The sequence below is a fragment of the Lutra lutra genome, chromosome 8, assembly GCF_902655055.1.
Source record: "Lutra lutra chromosome 8, mLutLut1.2, whole genome shotgun sequence".
Classification (NCBI taxonomy): Eukaryota; Metazoa; Chordata; class Mammalia; order Carnivora; family Mustelidae; genus Lutra; species Lutra lutra.
This window is the reverse complement of record NC_062285.1, coordinates 82,725,271-82,743,770: the sequence shown is the minus strand read 5'-3', so window position 1 is coordinate 82,743,770 and position 18,500 is coordinate 82,725,271. Positions and strand designations below refer to the sequence as shown.

The window sequence follows — 18,500 nt, the reverse complement described above, 5'->3', positions numbered from 1 at the left end:
TGAAAAGCAAATGTGAACATTATATTGACTGAATTAGGTTGTGAAAAACCAATTTAAACATTTTAATTTATTTCTTACTCTGAATTAGAGATTAGGAATTTTGTTATTTACTTCGAAATCTATTCTGGTTTATGGCTAGAGTTTCGCCTTTGTTGTTGTTGTTGTTGTTTGTTGTTAACATGGAAGTACAGTTTTGAGAATATGCCCATGAGTAATAACCATTTTCTGCCCTTCTACTGCAGAATGACTTGAGATACAGGTACTTACCAGTCTTCATGATATGCAGCAGACAAATTGAGAAGTGGAATTTCCAGATGATTAGCACGAAGTTTAGGGCTCAGTGCTGTATGAGCAAGGTCAAGGAGCTAGGTGCTCCCATGAAGGTGTCTGAGGAAATCCCAGGGGAAATGTATTTCTGATAGTACCACCAGCATATGTCTTTCAACCAGAATGACTTTGTGGTCATTGTTAAAACCTGCTTTTCTAAACTAGGGAGAAGAATTTATACCAAACAGAATATACGTTAAGATTATGGTATCAAGAGGAAAAGATTTAGAGGTGAAGTTATTTTTGCATTTTAATTTTAGAAAAGAGTGATAGCTGCCACTGATTGGGCACTCACACCATTTCAGACTTTGTGCTAGGCGCATTTCAAAAATTGGCTCATCTAATGTTCTCAGTAACTCCATAGGGTAAAAAATAGCATTATCCTCACTCAGCACTTGAGTAAAGTGAACCTTGGCGAGTTTAATTTGCCCAAATTCAGTAGTCGGAGTAGGACTCCAACTGGGGACATCTCACTCCAGATGTCTCCACATCACACTGCCTGCCCATAAATCTGTCATCTTGTTCTCAGCTCCTGTTATTTCCCTTCCATTTTCTTTTCTTTTCCTCCCACCCCTTCTTCCCTTTCCCATTTCCTTTCTCTTTTTTAATTGTTAATTACATAACTAACACATGATATCAAAACAATTTAGCACAAACGGTTAGCACAAACGGTGTAAAGTAAAAAGTGAAAGTAGCCTTTATCCGTACTATTAATATTTGCTGTTCTCTTCCCTGCTTCCTTTACCCAAGATAATATATGTACCTCATAGATGTTTTCCATGACAGGACACACAGTTCTTTCTCACCTATTATTTTTAAAAGCTGCGCGACCTGTTCCACAGTCCAGAAGTTAATTTATGCAGCCCTTCCTATTGATTATTCTCTTGACTTTTGGCATCTTGTTTTCTCTCTGTTGTTGTTTGTATAACTTGGCCTAATGAGCATCTGGTGTTTGCCTTGCATACACTAAATGAGATGACTGAAGTTTATTTCTCAATCTAAATAGTTTTTTTAAAGCAATGGTTGTGTTCTTTCCATGACCTTAATGATATTTTGAGTCTAATTTCCTTTTTAAAAAAAAAAATTTTACTTATTTATTTATTTTTAAAGATTCTATTTAGTTATTTGACAGAGATCACAGGTAGGCAGAGAGGCAGGCAGAGAGAGAGGAGGAAGCAGGCTCCCCGCTGAGCAGAGAGCCCGATGTAGGGCTCGATCCCAGGACCCTAAGATCATGACCTGAGCCAAAGGCAGAGGCTTAACCCACTGAGCCACCCAGGCACCCATTGAGTCTAATTTCTTGAAAGGGATTTTGTTTCTGTGTCATGAGGTCTTGTTGACCCTTTCTTAAACTCCTTTTTTTCTATTCTCAGTTATCAGCACATTATAATTTATATGTTGTTGATAACCTTCAAAAATTTAGGAATGAGCTATCTCAATCAAAAGTTTTAAATTACCACCTACAAGTGACTTAAATTGACTCTTCATAGGTCATTAGAATGTAAATGTATATGGTTACATATATGTAGTGAAAAAAATTGAACCATGAATTATCAGAAAGCAATTTTTCCAAATGAATGTTAAGATACCAGGACTCCTGGGTGGCTCAGTCGGATAAGCATCTGCCTTGGGCTCAGGTCATGGTCTCAGGGTCCTGGGATCGAGTCCCTCATGGGTTCCCTGCACAGCAGGGAATCTGGTTCTCCCACTACCTTTTCCCCCCTCTCAAATTAATAAATAAAAATCTTTTAAAAAAAAAAGTGTTAAGGTACTTAACCTAATTCCTGGTGTCATTTTAGTGACTTATTTAAATAAAGTACAAAAATTCTGTGATCATTGTTGTTGATACATTGGTAAATTATGCTTTTTATACAACAGTGATGCTTATTTGGGAAGATACTATTTTTAGAAAACTGACTTGTCTAAAATGCATTAGTACAGAGCGTCTACTTCTGTGTAGTAGTAGTATTTATGAAATGAAGGAAGGGATAGTTGGATAGAAGAGAGGAAGGAAAAAAATCAAGGAAGTTGTCTATTTGCTAATACAACAATGTTTAATGATTATAATAGAACTGTGAAGAATAACCATTAACATATCTAGCTGGAAAAATGCCTAACAAAGCAAGGAAACCTGCCCCTGTGTGCCCTCTTTTTTTAGATGAGTGTGACTAGAAGGGAGACACTGTGGCAGAGCAGGAAAAAAACAAGCCGCCTCTCTTACCCCTTCCTTCAGTTTCTGGGCACTGCAGCCCTGAATGACATCTGTGTGTTTTCACCTTTCCTCATACTAATGTGAATAGAAAAACCCACCTGACAGTGTTCTCGTGCAAGAGAAGGATCAGTCGTATATGGCCATACCTGAAGAGGTTCTCAGAAAGTGGTTGTTGGGGCCATGTTGCTGCTAAAGCTGCAACCCTGGCTGAGGGGTTTTCAGCTTTTCTTCTATCGGTGATTTTCTTCATTTATTTTATGAAAATCACTTAGAATAGTGATTTCGGGGTGGTTTATAATTAATGGGGTGAGAAAACTAGCAGAATGGGCTTTTGGGGTGCCAGAATTGATTGATTGATGAAACTGACTGGAAATTTTTAAATCCTGATTTGTTGGCTGCAGTCAGTCAAGAATTTGGTCAAGTCCTGAGAGCCAGCTAGTCTTATTACCTCTAGAAATGAATAAACCCCTTGCCGAATGTACCCCCTTCCCTGCCCTTCAGCAGAGACAGCTGTCTTATCTACTGACTCCACTTTGCTCTTTGAATGTTGAGAACTCCTTGTTCTGGTCTTACTCACCTTCTTGACAACATTCAGCATAGTTCGTCCTCGACATGTTTTTTCCCTTGGCTTCTGTGACATCATGCACGTCGGGATTTCTTGCTGCTTTTCTGGGTACTCTTTTACTGGCAGTTTTTCCTTCGCTGTAGCCATTCCGCTCTCACTTGCATTCTTCAGGTATACCAGTGAAATTTACTTTGGAGGATCTTACTTATTCCCACCTCAGGGCCTTGGCACTGACCTTTTCACTCTGTCTGGCTTTTTGCTCCCATCCCACTTTTTGAATGAGGCTTACCCTGACCCACATTATCCTAGCCACATCCCTGACCTCTTCTTTTTTTCATAGCATTTGCCTCGTCTATCGTACTACATAGTTTATTTATTTATTATGTTTATCTTCTCTGATAGAGTATAAGCTCCGTGAGGACAAGGATATGGATTTTGTGTTTGTTTTGTATTGTTTTTCCCACAGATACACCAAGTATCTAGCACAGGGCCATAGTAGGCACTGTTGATGGATGAGAGCATAGTATTCTCTTTTAGGTCACCTCATTGACTTCCAAGGCTCTTTGCACACTGTATGCGTAAATACTTCTACAGCTCCCACCTAGACCTTTTCCCAAGTCTCTGCTCACTGACCTCTCCACATAGTTTCTATTAGACATAATAGAAAAACAAAAAACCTTGCAGGCATCCTTAATTTCCTTCTCACCTTCACTCACCCTTCTTCCTTCCTCTCCAGTCTATCAGTAGGCCCTCTTGATCCCTCCTTTTCAGAAAGTATCCCTGATCATCTGTGCCACTGTCTCTCTCACCCAAACAGTAACAGCAGCCTCTCAACTTCTCCCCTCCTTCTACCCTTGACCCACTACAATCCATTCTCCACACTGTAGCCAGAGACGACATCTTAAAATATAAAACTGCAAAACAGATCATACCACAGCCTTGCAGTGGCTTTCACAGCACTTAGAATAAAACCCAGAGTACCTTCTCCGGCTTATAAATCTAACACTAGTTGACCCACTGCCTCTCAGACTTCGTTCGTCTCTTCACCGTTGTTGCCTCAGCCCCACCACACTGTGGTCACTGGAGGCCTTCCTCCTCCTCTTCAGATGTGCTAACAGTGAAGCCTTGGGATTAACTGCCAGTGTTCAAGCTGCGTTAATGCTGCCTCTTCGGGTCTCTTGACCATCCATTCACTCTGTCACCAGCCCATCTTCTTTGTATAACCCTGTCCCCACCATTGTCTATATCATTGACTGAGTCTTTTCCCTCATGAGACTGTGAGCTCTGTGAGAGGTCTGTACTTTGTCCCACTGTATCCCTAACATGTACAGCAGTGTCTGATAAAGTTGATGCTCACTAAATACTTTTAGACTGACTGAATAAATGAACAAAAGGGAACAAATTGTTTTTTAAGAGTTACAAATTTCTGTGATACTTAAGATAATATTTTAACCAATTAAGAATATCCTTAGGTTGGATGGGGGGAAAATACTATTATTCTGATTTTGGGGAAGAGACATTAAGAAATACTGGTCTGGGGGCACCTGGGTGGCTCAGTGGATTAAGCCTCTGCCGTCGGCTCAGGTCATGATCTCAGGGTCCTGGGATCGAGTCCCCCCATCAGGCTCCTTGCTCAGCGGGGAGCCTGCTTCCCCCGCACCTCCTGCCTGCTTGTGATTTCTGTCTGTCAAATAAATAAATAAAATCTTTAAAAAAAAAAGAAAGAAAGAAATTCTGGTCTGTCCCTTTTAGAAAATAGGAAGTAATCCTGCCCCACCCTCCTTTTTTCTTTTCTTGTTTACAATACAGTATTTTTTAAATACTCTTCTCTTATATCTTTATACAGAAGTAAAATTGTTTTGTGTTTGCTTTTGTTTTTCTAGTAAAACACCAGAGATTTTCTTATAGTCTAGCATTGTCTATAGCAAAAGACCATTTGAATGTCAAAATAATGTATCGTTAGGTCTATTCATTATCTTGCCACATGCAAAGTAGATGCTAAGGGCTTATCACTGCAATAAAAGTCACTAGGATATTTAAGTTTATTGTACAAAATATGTTTTAAAATTTACAGGTTTTTTCGACAAGTTGTTATACAAAATGTATGCCTTTGCCCAAGATTCTTATTAATATATGCTCCTGGGACTCTTTTTTTACTTATTATTTCTTTGTCATTGTACAGTTCTTGGGGCTCACTTTCTTGGTATATACATTGAAAAGAATTTCTAATTTTATTATATTAAGAATGAATATTTTTAAAAAGCAAAGTGCTTCCACTTTTTAAAAATACAATCTCAACCAGTAGTTGAGAGACTGCTGTTAATTGTTTGGGTAAAATACCATCTAAGGATCTCTGAGTGAGACGGCAGTAAACAATAAATAGGAATCTTTTGCCAACGAGTTGTGTAGCATCAGTACTCCGTGATTATTTCTGGGTCCATCTCACCCCGTGCACTAGTGAGTGCCTAGAACATGGCTCTTCCCCAAAGAAACTCAAAATCCTGTGGAGAGTTCATAATGTCTGGCCCCACCCTGGTCACATTGAAAGCCTTTGGGACCCTGAATGTGTGTGCCTGAGTTCTTTCTCAGCCACACAAATGATTCTGTTGTGAGCTATGGTAAAAAACAAAATGACGACAGATCACAGTCTAATAAGGCTTGTGTCCTCACTTCCATTCTCCCTCCTCCCGTTTCCTCCCTGTGATTCAGTATTCAGAGAATGAATACTGAATACTGAATGAAGTATGTTTGGTCTGGGAGTGATCCATCTATCCTCCTGTGTCTGCGTGCAGTGCACCAGACTATGTAAGTCTTAACAGATTACTCACTTGTCATAGAAATAGATTGTATCTTTTGTTGAATTTTTACAAATCCATTCATTCTTATCAAAGTAGCATCTGGGAAACATTTTTTCAAATTTTGTAGGTAGAAAAAGGGTAAGCAAGCAAATTAAAGAGTGAGTGGTGAGAGATAAAGATGCGGGGGAAAGGACCTCTAATTAAGATCAAAGGTAAATGTAATTACAAGATGACCTCAATTTTAAATCAGAATGCCAAAGTTGAATGTTTAAGAGAGAGATAATTCGGGTTAAAGACCTATTAAGTGATATGGAAGAAGTAAAAATGTGAGTTAAAAAATGGACGTGCTATGACAATGTGCTGGAATTAATGCCTCTTTTTACCTAATCTCCTATCTGCCTGTCTTTCCAAAGTTATCTCCTCCATTCAGCTGTTGAGCACTTGACCCTAACTCCTCATTATCCAGGATGGAAAGCCCTTGCCGTCTGCTTCCAAATTCTATCTCCCTGAATATTAGCTTATGTTTTCTCTTTTCTCTCCTCCCAGTTTTGACAGCCTTCACTTCTTCCCACTGCTCACACCAGTGCCACAATTCTCAGTCCCCGCACCACTCCCCAGTCCTCTCCAGCCCTATTCGTCTGCCTCCAGCCTGGCTGTTTCCTCTTCCCTGCCTCTTCTTTCTGGTCCAGATCCTCAGTGTTCATCTACAGCATTTCAAAAAGGTCACCCCCTCCCGGAATCTTCTCTAAATTTTCCTCATCAAAATGCTCTCTCTCGTCCCTCTAAACTCCCCAGTGCAGCAGACCATCTATGTCTCCTTTGCTGTGATCATCTTCTATTAGTGTCATGTACTCTGTCCCGTGGTCCGTACCTTGTTTCTGTCTCCACTGTGCATTGCTTTGCACCATGCTCGTATAGAACACGTTCTCAGTAAATATTTATGGATCAGAAATAGATGTGGTTTCACTGAAGAACTTTCCTTTCTCCTTCCGAGAGCATAGCTTTCTAGAAATTGTTTTTATGGACTCCTCACCCTGACACACATTGTACACAAAAGTTATTAGACTTAGCAGTACACAAAACGCATACATGTTGACACTTTCTGTTTGATACATTGTATGACTCTTGGTATTTGCTTTTTATTCTGTGCTTCTTCTTGTACTGGGCACTTTTTTTGAGAGCGAGAATGCTTATATAGCATGCATTGCCTGCAGACCTTGCAGTTCAACTACCTAGCACTCATTGGCAATGGGAGTGATGAGTTGCTTTGGTAGCATGCTAACGAAAATGATGTGTTGGTAGCTTTCTTTGAACTGAACACCTTTTTTTGGGTGGGGGGGAAGGTGTTGGAATTAGGTAGGTGTGATTCCATAAACAGTTTTCGTGTTCCTTTTTAACGTCTTATTTTTTATGACTTCTCTGAACCTCTTAATGATCTTGTCTCACCATCTATGAGGGGCGCCTCATAGGCCACTGAGGTTGTCTGTTTCTTGTGCCTTCTTATTTTCCCAGGTCTTTCATATTAATTTGGGTTCAGGAGGGAAGGGGAAGCAAGGCTACTATTCATAAAATGAGACATTTGTGTGTGAGGTAGTTAAGTATTTAATGATGGGGAAGTGTAGAAGTAATCAAGGCTGGTTGTGAAAAAAGGAAAATCATAAGTTAGTGTATGGACCCAGATAAAGATGTATTAGCCCCCCTCTGCCTGTGGTTTGCTCTCCCAAGCTTGGAGTCTGTCAGCTGTATGACCACTTTCTATTTTTGTTTGTCTGCCCAAGGTGAAAATGGGAAGTGGATTTGTGAGAATTGTCTGCATGGTTTTGGTGGGGCCGTATCTGCCGTGCTGGGTTTTTTTTTTCCTTCGGAAAGATTTAAATGGTCACCATGAGCTTCTTGATAGTATTTCCATCATGCAAAATTATATGCCTTTGCAGCAATTTGCTCAGCATACCAGGCAAATTAGTTATTTGATTACATAAGCATACATATGCAGACTATTTTGTTGATTTGTCTGTGTGGTATTTTTGTAAAAATTGTTCTTAAAAATGCAAAAAAAATTATTAATCCTACTTATAGCTTTATCAAAATTTGGGTGAGGCCTGTTATTATATAAGTGTATATTCTATTATATAATGTATAATCTGTAGGTGAGAAAAGTCTGTACTGCTATATTTTGAAGTTAGTAGACATACTTAATAAAGATACTGAACATTTCAGTTTATTAATGTTTACTAATATTTCCAAAGGAAAAATAGAAATACTCTAGATAGTTTCAGATTGTTTTATTTGATGAATAGCCAGGAGTACAGAATAAGAGGTTAAAAAGGGAAATATAAATGGCTTACGGTTTGCCTAAATCATCAGTGGTCACATTTACTTTTGGGGGCCATATCCTGCATGCCTTGATATTTCCAGTGTTTTGAGAAATACTTACGTTGACATAGTAAATGAAATATTGAAACCCGGGGATTTGGGGGGGGGTTGTTTGTTTGTTAAATTACAGAAATAATTATTTCCAGGCACATCGAGTTAAATGAACCACAAAAATCACAAAGTCAAAAACAAATCAATTATCATTTGGCGGTTCCGTTTAGTTTATGGCAGTTCATGATCTTCGATTGAATTTGCAGCTCTCTGGGTCTGTTTGGAAGTAGGCCATCACATGCTGAGATGAAATACCAAGTCATTTAAATTAGATACCGAGCATGCTCATAGGAAGTACTTACTCTTGGAGACTGCAGTGAGGTTCAGTTTTCTTCTAGGGGGAAGAGCAGGAAAGAGCTCACCGTGTGCCCTTTTGTCATCATTCTGTCAGAGGGCATATAATTTGTCTTTGGAAACCAGAAGCCTGAGACAAAAAGAAGAATGCAGGTTTTTACAAAAGGCTATTTGGTGAGTTAATTAGCTGTTTTATTCTATTTTGTAATTCCTTGCAAGGCTGTGTCTTTTATCTGCTGCCTGTTTTGTACTAAGCTGAAGCTTTATGTAGCAAGTAGCTTCGCTGAGATTGGGAGAAAATTGTTTCTGCTGCCCAGATCTCACTCTTTTGAAATATTTTCAGTACATTTCTGAGATGACAAGTTCATAAATTGCTATGATGATACTCCTTCGTGTTCTGTACAAATTTCATTTGCTCACTGTGCTGAATAATGCTGGCAGAATTGTGTGCTCAGGGAGCTCAGGATTTGTCTGTTTGGACAGTTCAGCATTTTTGTTCTTGTATTTTGATGAAATTATAATTTTTACTTTCACATTTTACACTTTACCTTAAAAAGTAGCGGGTAAGAGTCATTTAGCATAAAACAAGAATTTTTGAAAGAAAATGAGAGGATATAATATACTGTATGTACATATTGTTATATAGATGATACAAAAATCAGTTGGCTTTATAATATAACTGGTCATTTACAGTACCCGAAAATAAAATGAGATTGACAACACTTTGTGAAATGTGTTCCAGTTATACAGTATTCATATTTAGAATCCGTTCTGTTTTTAGTTGTTGAAGTAGCTATGTAAGTGTTTGGAGTATAATAATAGTTTTGCCGTTTTGGGCTCTTCTTACTTCTCTTGAGCTCATATTATGGTGATTGCTAGGAAATGTTTTATGGTTTTTTTTGTTATCCAAGTGCTCATGTTTTACCATGAACTTAAAAGGGGGAAGTTCTTGTGCATTTTTTCCATATTACGTTCTAATAATATCAAATAATATTTAAAGTCTATAAATTATTATTTCATAATGAACATGATTTTGATTTCTATTTATCATAGATAAACTTGGCAGACAACTCTTCAGGGTATTCTGGAAATTAAAATTACATACTCTGCATGAGACAAATTATTACATGTTTTAAAGATTTGAAGAAAAGGCATAAAATTACCAAATTTATTTCCTTGAGAAAAATCACGTTTATTAGTAAAATGTCAGGTAGGGAATTTGAGGTATAGAAGGTGTTTTAAAGAGTTCTAGAAAAACAATGTGGTGGGGTGGGAGGACTAGGAAGAGAATACTAAAGACTTAGTGCCTTCAAATGCCAGGCAATTATGTGATGCTTTCCTGAAATATCTTTATTTTGTGAACTGCCCCCACTATGCCATTTTCCAGGATTGGCACATGTGAAGGAGGTGGGTGTATACTTAAGCTCGTATATTCATGAAAAGGGAGGGTTACCAGTTAAAGATGACGATTAAGTGACAATATTCAAGAAATCTATTCCACTTTTACATTCTGACTCACTTGTGTGACCTTGGGCAGCATGCACACTCTGTTTATTTCCACTTATTTTTAGTAGAGTACTTTGCTGTGGTAATAATAGGAGGCTCATTTAAGATTTCTAAAGTAAAAAGATTATTTCTTGAACTATTGCAAAGATTCACGAGGGCTGTAAGCTCTTCACAGATAGCTGCTGTGGGGAAAAACCGAGCAAGTGTTGCTTTTACAAAATCCTGTTAAATGTTTCCTTTTTTAATTAATATTTTGGGGTACCTGGCTGGCTAATTCAGTGGATCATGTGAATGGTAAAGTCTACTTAAAAATAGTATCTTTTAGGGGCACCTGGGCTCAGGTCATGATCCCAGAGTCCTGGGATCAAGCCCCGCACTGGGCTCTCTGCTTACTGGGAAGCCTGCTTCTCCTTCTCCCTCTCCTATTCCTCCTGCTTGTGTTCCCTCTCTTGCTGTCTCTCTCTCAGTCAAATAAGTAAGTAAAATATTTAAAAATAATAATAATATCTTTTAAAAATATTTTGAATGTGTAAAAATAAAAATGTGTAAGTCCTCTGTGGTCTTTGGAACTACTTTGCTAATACATATTTACCCTAGTCTGTAAATAATCATGAAATTTCCATGGCAGAATTATACTTTACACTATTTTCTCTTAAGTATTTGGTCCCATTTGCCTCTAATCATAGCCCTTCATAGGTCTTCAAGAAGAGAGAAATTGATAATCAATTGAAGTCTGTTAAAGAAAAATATAGAGAAATATTGTGAAAGGAGGGAAATATGATAAGAAGAACGACTGATGACGAGGATTTCTTTGCCAGGTTCTACAGGTGAAGCACATACCTGTATATCTTGTTCATTTCCAAATCATTAAGTTTGTCTACTCACTTACTTAACATCTACCAATTAAGGATAATTTAGTTCCCTAACATTTGTGAAGTTCAGTAGCGCTTAAAGATCCTAAGTGGTCTTACCTGAAAATGGGTTCGAGGGTCAAGTAAATTTGGGGAATAATGGGCCATAAAGGCTTGTTTAGAGCAGAACTTCTTGGCCTTTAACATCTTGTTAAATTTTATTCTAGAACTTAACTTTCTCTGAAATATGGTTTACTTTTGAAAAGAAAAGACAATATATGGTGTAAATACTTAGTAAACATTAAGTAATTATGACTATGAACACTTACATTGAAATGCATGGATAAGTGGAATAATTATGGGTTTGCTTCGATCTTCTAGGAAATTGCCTCAGTTCTTTTCTCATTTTACATTTAGAAGAACAGTTTTAGAAATACAATGTAAATGTACAGTTAGAGGTATGATTAGATTTGGAACAGTATGAGTGACATAAGCTGAAATGACATTTTTGAAAGACCCAAACACTAAAAGTATAAGCAATAAACAACACTGTGTGAGGGATTAGATGAGGGGCAATATGACCCAGTAAAGATCTTGATAATTCTCAAAAGTTTTCATCCATTTTCTTAAAGTTACTCCTAGATTACTCCTATAGAGAAATCAATTTTTAGATATGGTTTGTAATGGTGAATTAGTAGTATATGTAATCTGGTGGGCCTGGGTTCTAATCTAGCTTTGCCACTTATGACTTGAGGCAAGTATCTTCTTTTCTGCTTTCTGTGTTTTCAATAGTAAACAGAAACATCAATGTTTGTCTTTTAGATTATGAGTATTTAATTTTATATAGAGAACCCAGCATGTCACTCACAGAGCATTCAATAAATGCTTGTCTCCTTACTACCCCTTTCAAACAATTAATGTTTTTTTCTGTATTAAATTTTTTTCAAAATTTTACTTACTCTACTTTAAATACCTGACTCACAGAAGTATACTGATTTATAAATAATAATATACTTGGACTTTCTTTATGTGACTTTTTTTTTTTTCCTTGAGTAGGCTATATGCCCATCATGGATCCCAGTGTGGGGCTTGAACTCATGACCTGAGATAGAGACCTGAGTTGACATCAAGAGTCTGATGCTTAACCCACTGAGCCACCCAGGCGCCCCTATAACTTATTTTTAAAACCAGAACGTAGGGGCACTTGGGTGGCTCAGTGGGTTAAGTGTCCAAGTCTTGATTTGGACTCAGCTTGTGATCTCAGGGTCATGAGATAAATGCTGTGTGGGGCTCCACATGCCTAATATTCTCTCTCTCCCTCTGCTCCTCTCCCATACTCTAAATAAATAAATACAGAATATATACATGATAAAGTGTTGAAAGAGTCTCACCTGCTTAGTCAGCTTTTCTAATAATTGCTAAATACCTGTGTGTTTCAGCTGTGTTTGGCCTTGTAGACAAAATGATGAATATTTAGGCTAAAGAAATACCTCAAATTTGTTCATATTACTATACAAACAATGTTATTATAAATAAAATCACATTTAGTGAAAGATGAACTCTTAAATTAGTGGAAACCCAACAGTGCCTGGTATATAATTGGCACACACTAAATGTTTATTGAATTAAGTTTTTTTACTTTTTTATGTTTTTCAATCTATATCAATACCACCATTTGAAAAGTTATATTTTCTGTTTCTGTGTCCTCTACTTTTATGAAGATTGCTGTTCTTTAAAAACAAAACCCTTTTTATACCATTATAACTTAAGAAACATATTAAAATTATTAGACCCCATACCATAATCTTCATAAATGAGCAGATAATATGAGGTAACAGGGACTTTTTTCTTTTAAGCTGTAAATAATTCTTCATTGACCTTGATAGAATTTTATAATTACTTATACCCCAGAACTCTGGAACTGTATGGCTCATCCATTAAAAATATGGTGACGTCTGGCCTATTGTAGCAGGATTGTTCAGATGTTAGAGATTGAATGGGTGCATAGGTCGGCATTGGAAAGGTACCTCAAATACTGTGTCACTGGGGCCGTGACAGTCGTACATTACCTTCTCTCTAATACTGTTCTTCTATCAGTGGCTTTTTGACAAATTCAAGGTCAGCTAGCTGGTTTGATATAAGACTACTTTATTTTAATGAGCTCTCAGGGGTATCAGTGATTTAAGACAGGTACATCAAAAGTATATATACAGTGGCCATTACTAACCCTAACTTGACATAACTTAGCTCTTTAATTAGGCCATTAATAGATGGCCACTAAACAAATACTCAGCAAATTGTTGTGTGTTTAACCTCTGTCTGTCATTTCCTCATTTCCTCAGTGTTTTGTTGATGGTACCCAGATTCCCGCTCGATTTCACATCGTCTTGAACTTGCATCCGCAATCTCTTAGTTGTCGCTCCTGACTTACTGGTTCTTTTCTCATCTAGTTTCTTCTCAGCAACCTTTTCTCAAGTCCTCTCTTGCATTTATAGCTCATTTAGTCTAGGAATCAGGGTTTAGGGTTTCTGTTCTTTAGTTCTGCTATTTCTCCACATTATTCCTGGACTTTCACATCCAGATCTTCACCAGCACCTTTCCTTTTAATAAACCACATGTGCAGCTTCAGTCCTGCCTAACTCACTCTAAACACTTGCAGTTCCTGGGGCACTGAGTGGCTCAGTCCTTAAGCATCTGCCTTTGGCTCAGGTCATGGTCCCATGGTCCTGGGATCGGTCCCTGTGATGGACTCCCTGCTCAGCCGCAGGTCGGCTTCCCCATCTCATCTAAGCCCCTCCCTCTCAAATAAATACTGTCTGTTAAAAAATAATAAACATTTTCAGTTTCCTGTAACCTAGATTTCCTCAGGGGTCATCTGCCGGAGTAATAAAAACAAAGGACCACAGGTCAGAATAAAAGTTAAAATAATAACAGTGATAGGAACAACACTAGCCTTATATCATTTCCAAACAGAAATAGCTTCCTCCCACCCATGTTAAGCTTGATATTAGAATGCCTTTGTTTCCTCCCAGTGACTAACTGTTGGCAAGTTCTCCTTGCCAGATTGTCACAGATATTCCTTATAGGGGTTAAGCCTTAAAATGGTTTGAATTACAGTTTATGATAATAACTTCAGAGTGATTTCTCCTCCACAGCTCCTCAGCTCACTGGCCCTGAAATGGATTTGTTAACTTTTTCTCTTCCCTGCGGATGTGTTGTTTCTTCCCCATTACCTTGAATGCTGCCCGGAAGGTTAAAGAATGGCCATTATTCCCTTAGTCTACTTGAGTCTCAAGCCTTCTGCCTCTTCAGTGAAACACATCAGATTCATATAAAAGTAGAAGATCTGTTGGCTGCTCCCCTTTCCCACCCACTTACTTTAAGGACTTTCTGTCTTGATTTTATTTTGGGAAAAATGTATCATTTGGGGGCGCCTGGGTGGTTCAGTCGTTAAGCGGCTGCCTCGGCTCAGGTCATGATCTCAGGGTCTTAGGATCAAGCCCTGCATCGGGCTCCTTGCTCAGTGGGGAGCCTGCTTCTCCCTCTCCTATCCCTGCTGCCTGTGTTCCCTCTCTTACTGTGTCTCTCTCTGTCAAATAAATAAATAAAAATCTTTAAAAAAAAAAAGAAAGAAAGAAAGAAAGAAAGAAAGAAAAATGGATCATTTGATTAGTCATCAGCTTAGAGGCTCCTGTTTTGGCTCCTGACCAACTGTGGTTTTCCTTGCCGTAATCCAGTGAGTACACATGTTCTCACATCCTCATTTATTCTTAGAAGGGAGGATACACTGTTAACTGACGTGGGAGCAAGGACTCCTACCCTGGGCTACTTAGAAACCTCAGATGAGCTGGTTGCTTGACCCCCAGGATCCTCAGCAGATTCTGTGTTGATCTTGTGTTGTCTCTGGGAATGGAGACAGACCGAGTGTCTTAGGAAGCTCTAATGTACAGTCAGTGTTGGTTTCATAAGCCATATTTACTCCAGTGTGAAGGACTAGACAATAAATATGCAGCATAGACAATCTAATGAATAATACATGTGTTCGTAAAATCCTACAAATATTCTGTGATTTTTATTACTGACATTTTGAAGTGTAAGTCTAAAATCTACTTTGTAAAGATAGAAAACCACAAACCACAAGCCCAGAGCATAGGATCTATGCCTTATTTAATACAGATGGAACGTCCCCCTTAGCCATCATTTACCATGGGTAGTTTTCAGTGGAAGAGGTTTACAATTAGGAACCAGGACCTTCTCCTAATCTCCTTAATGTCTGGTACATGGCTTGTCTGCTGTCCAGCACACATCTTTGGGGTTTTTATTTCCCCAGTTGAGATGAACTATGATGGAATTTTTTTTCCCTCTCTCTGTCAGAAAGAAAGTATGTTTTGAATATAAGCATAAATTTTCCTTGGAGCTATACTTTTTCCTTAAGAATAAATCTCTGAAATTACAGCTTAAGTCAATGAGAAAGTATGATTTGCCTACTAAAAGCGATTTCGTATTTCAGAAACATATCTTTTCCTTTGAGGACAAGTTGCTTGTGGCAAGAAAAGGAGAATTGCAGCAGTTAACATCTAGCCAGCAAAATCCATCTGGGACATGGATAACTTAATCTTAGTAAATAGCAGAAAAATCTCTCTGTATAAACAAGTAGGAAATTACAGGGCAGAGCATGTGGAGACCGGCAACTTAATCAGCATATCTGCTTCCTGGTTAGAGACTTTCTCGTTTTCACTACCTATTCTCTACTTCCCTAAAGAGTTAATAAGGAAGCAAGGATTTCTTCATAACCAAAGAGTTGACCTGTTTGTAGATTTTAACAATGGCATTTGGTAGAATTTACTGCTGTAATTTTAGAGATAAACATGAAGTTTAGTCCGGGGAATGCTTCCTAGGGCTCATGGAGGAGGACGACATTGTACCCTTTTTCTTTTTTAATACTTAAAAATTTTAAAATAGCATTGTAAAAATATTACAGACATAAAAAGGATATGAATTAAGAATGCCCATATACTGTCTAGCATAAGAGGAGAATTGCCAGCACATTTCATAACTGGTACTGCATGTGAACCATTTATTACTGTATTGTACATTTCAGTTACTTTAAGGTAGCTGAGGAGTGATGTAATATTAAATATCTAATTCTTGTTTAATGTTAAGTTTATAGCATATGTTTGTAAATAATTTTAAGAAGAAACAGTTTGTTCAGTTTCACTTTTTTCCTCCTCCAACATTTTGTTTTAACAGATTTGCATCTAGATAGTGTTTTCTTCTTTATGAAAGTGTTCTTAGTAATTGAAGCCACATGATACTGATCAGGTAACTAAAATGGTAACTTTTATGGGACGCCTGGGTGGCTCAGTTGGTTAAGCAGCTGCCTTCGGCTCAGGTCATGATCCCAGCATCCTGGGATCGAGTCCCACATCGGGCTCCTTGCTTGGCGGGGAGCCTGCTTCTCCCTCTGCCTCTGCCTGCCATTCTGTCTGCCTGTGCTTGCTCTCTCTCCCTCTCTCTCTGACAAATAAATAAAAAATAAATAAATAAAATGGTAACTTTTAGCAATATTTGGGGATACTGTCAGGGCTAGGAGAGGACATAGCTGTGAAAGCAGTTTTTGTACGTGAGTCAAGTAGACTTCGAATATAAAGAAAAGAAGATAATGGAGAGTTGCATCTTGGCACTTTGTTCTTGAGTCTTGTAAGGACATCCCCCCAACACATACGTACCCCTCCAGTGTGTACTGACAATGTCTGAATCCCTGGAACCTGGAAGGTTACCTTATGTAGCAAAGACCGCAAAGGTTAAGCTAAGGACCTTGAGATGAGGACCTGGATCTTGGGGGCAGGGCTAGGTACAGTCACCAGTGTCCTTATGGGGGGTTAGGAGTGGCAGGGGGAGATTTCAACCACAAGAAGAAAAAGCACTGTGACTCTAGAGGCAGAGGTGGAATGATGGGACCACAAGCCAGGGAATGCCAGCAGCCACCAGATGCTGGAAGAGGCAAGGAACTGACTCTCCACCAGAGCTTCTTTAGGGATTGTGGCCTCCAACACCTTGATTTTGATTCAGTGAGACGGATTATAGGCTGAATTTCTGGCCTCCAGAACTGTGAGAGAATAAATTTCTGTTGTTTTAAGAACCAAGGTTGTGGTCGTTTATTACAGTTGTCATAGGAAACTAATAGAACGTCACAGAGCAGATTCATTGGGATCACACACCTTCCATGTTTGTCATGTCACTCCTCATGAGTGTGTCAGGCTACACAGCTCCTTCTGTCAAACCTGTCACACTATCAGAGAGTGTGTGAGTAATCTTCCAGCAGAGAAAGATCTGTACCAGATACCCAGAGTGCTGGGTAGCATTAATCCTACTTAGCCATGGGTCTTCGAGAAATTTCTGTGTGAACATACCTGCCTTATAAAAAGTGTTTAAAACAGTTGGCTTACAAATTTGAAAACAACACAGAGGGGGAACATTAATTTAAATAAAACAAGTAAGAAAGATGAAGTGTAGAAAAATTGTAATAGAAAAATAATAAAGTCAGGAGAGAGTTTGAATAAATCAACTTACCTCTACAGACCTTCGATTCTTGACATGTGAACCAGGCCTAGTATTAGGAGTCCATGTGAGGATTAAGTAGAAAATTATAAAGTGCTGCTCACATTTTAAGTTGTTTTATAATTGTCATTACCATGTTATACCCCCCTGACCACAGTGTTTGTTAATTGAATTCTTAGAAGAGTTGGAGTTCTTTTTTGTCTTTATAGATGCAGTACAAAACATTTTGCAAATCATATATCTGATAAGAGACTTGTGATTAGAATATATTTTTTGAACACTCCTACACCTCAACAATGAAAAGACAACCCAATTTAAAAATGGGCAAAAAATCGAAATAAACACTTTGCCAAAGAACATTTAAGTACTTGAAAGATGATAAACATCGTTAGCCATCAGAAAAATACAAATCAAATCCATAATGAACTATCCCTTCAAACCCACCGGGGTGGCTATAATCAAAAAGATGGGCAGTAGTACGTGTTGGCAATGATACGAAAAATTACAGCTCTCCTCTATTGCTGGTGGGAATGTAAAACAATGCAGCTGCTTTGGAAAACAGTTTGATAGTTCCTTAGAGTAACATAGAGTTACCAAATGACCAGGCAGTTCCACTCCTGGGTATTTACACAACAAATTTGCAAACATAGGTACATGCAAAACAAGTTTGTGAACATTCATAGCAGCATATTTTTCATTATAGCTGGAAAGTGGAAACAACTCAAATGACAACCAAGTAAAAAATGGACAAATAAAATACATTCTATCCATACAGTGCAGTATCTGTCCATACAAAGGAATATCAGTGACAGAGAAATTAAGTGCTGATCCATGCTACAATATGAATGAACCTTGAAAACCTTGTGCTAAGTCAAAGAAACCATTCACAAAGGACCATTATATTATACGGTTTCACTTACATGAAATATCCAGAACAGGCAAATCTACAGTGACTAGAAAAT

General features: G+C 38.2%; 1 protein-coding gene across 12 annotated transcripts in view; it reads left to right on the top strand.

Annotated features, from left to right (window-relative positions):
- Positions 1 to 18,500, top strand: part of PLEKHA5 (pleckstrin homology domain containing A5) — a 227,994-nt gene that overhangs the window by 72,570 nt on the left and 136,924 nt on the right. Inside the window, exon 1 of one of the 12 annotated variants that reach the window (XM_047740357.1) lies at positions 8,663 to 8,794. The exons of the other annotated variants lie outside the window; for them this stretch is intronic. The gene's annotated coding sequence lies outside the window, so the exon portion shown is untranslated. Of the gene's footprint in view, positions 1 to 8,662; positions 8,795 to 18,500 lie in introns of those variants that run through there. 12 annotated transcript variants of the gene reach the window in all.